Here is a 2,094-nt window from a genome sequence, read left to right as displayed (position 1 = left end):
AGGCTAGTTTAGCCTTCACAGGAAATTCTATATCAACGTCACTACATAGTGAGTTCAGGGTCAGCCAGAGCAGCATAGTGAGACTTGGTCTTTAAAAAAAAAATCAAGGAAAAAAAATAGGACCTAAGACGTGGCAGGAACTATTAAATCCAGTCGTCTGGAAAAGTTATGGAGAGCTGCAGTGTAGTAGGGCAGAGGGCAAAACATCTTCCAATAGTCTGCTGAGGAGTAAGTCTTTATCTTCTCTCTTTCTCGCAATTCAGAGAGATAGATATGCCATCTTAACTCAGACCTGTAAGATATTTACATTTCAGTAATACTGTCAATATAAATAGGTTCATTGGAGGCCAATGATTCATAGGATTCTGATCTGGTTGACAAGAAAGATCACTGACCCTGCCATTCAAAACTACCAAGTCCAGAGCTAACTTAGAATCAGAGTAATTTCCGCTGCAAATCTCCATGATGCTAATATCACAAGAAACAAGTGCGGAGCAATGACTTTTGTAAAGATCCTGTGGAAGGGGCTGGAGAGATAGATGGCTCAGCAATTAAGAGCACTTGCTCTTATAGAGGATCAGGGTTCAGCTCCCAGCATCCACGTGGCATTGCACAGCTATCTGGAACTGCAGTTCCAGGGGATCTGATGTCTTCTTGTGACCTCTACAGGTACCAGGCAAGAATGCAGTGCCCGTGCAAGCAGGGAAACATGCCAGACAGCCAGACAGCCAGACACACTCACTCGAAAGTTTTATCAACAGCAGAAGCTGACGCTAATCGCTACTTATACTAAGTCTGGTCATCCAGTCTTAGTTCAGTAATTCTTAAAGCAGCCTATGACGATGTCATTATTATTATCCTATTTCACATGGGAAAGTAGGGCAGAGCCCAGACGTCCTTTCCAGGTTTTACGAGATTGTGGAGTTTTCAGGGATGAGAACTCAGGTGGGAAACACAGGCCCGGATGGAGACAAGAGAACAATTCACCTTTGTTTCTAGGAGTCAGCAGCCTCCTGAGTGTGCGAATCACATGGACACTAAAACCACATCTGCCATCCTGTCTAGAGGACTGAGACCCGACTGCACCAGCCTTGTCGTGACAGCCCTAAGTCCCAGGGCGTGGGGTGGGGGCGCAAGTCCTCTGGCTGATCCCTGTCCACCCACTTCCTGTCATTCCGGTCTGGCTAACAGAGAGTGCTCAAATTCTTTTAGCCAAAAGGGAGAGTTTCTCCCTTTCCAATCTTCTTTATACCCTGGGGCAGTTCATTGTTTTCCCTCTCCTCCCCTCCCCCCCACCCCCGCATTTGGATCCCCTTCTATATGCTCGAGCAGGTTGGCTCTCATTAAGGCACTATATGTTAAGTTGAATGAGTTGTTATCCAGGAAAACTAATTACCTAGGGCAAAGGTAAAGAGATACTTGAGTGGTTAATTGGAAGTGTCTATCCGCGGCGGGATGGGCACTCTTTTCTGATTCGCTAATTTTATCATTCTCCGCAATCTAGGAGAAAAAGGACAGAAGATACATTTTACATTTCCCCACCATCTAAAGGTATTAAAGTTCGTGGGCTGGAGATTAGAAACGCGCCCACAGAAACGTTCTCGCCCGGGACACCGCCCTAAGATCAGAGTAGGAAGACTCCTTTCTCCTTGGCTGCGCTGGACAAGCCCTGCCCCTAAAGGGGGGTGGTGGTGGTGGAGAAAGAAAAGCGTCCACACCACGCGCGTCAGCTGGAGTACAGACTGGCAAGTGATCCGGACGCGCGAACCTATGCCATTTATTTATTATTTTTTTTCTTCCCACCGGGTGCGCTGTCCCTTTAAATGGGAATGCTGGTGCTGGCTCCGTAACACGGGAGCCGGCAGCTTGTTGATTTCGGCGCTGGTGAATTTCACATTGTTTCCACTTCACTTTCCTTGCCCCGGGGGAGGCTCGGCTCGGCTCTTTGGACGCTGCCGCCTCCACCGCCACCAGCACAGCTCGGGGAGGGTAGGGGACCCGCAGCGGCGCAGCGGGCGGGGACCGGAGACCGGGTGCCGGGGCCACACGCGCACCTCGCCGCAGTCGGGGCTCCTCCCGCGAAGGAGCGCGGCC

This window comes from Microtus ochrogaster, chromosome 2, assembly GCF_000317375.1.
Source record: "Microtus ochrogaster isolate Prairie Vole_2 chromosome 2, MicOch1.0, whole genome shotgun sequence".
NCBI classification, from domain to species: Eukaryota; Metazoa; Chordata; class Mammalia; order Rodentia; family Cricetidae; genus Microtus; species Microtus ochrogaster.
Note: the sequence above shows the minus strand (reverse complement) of the source record.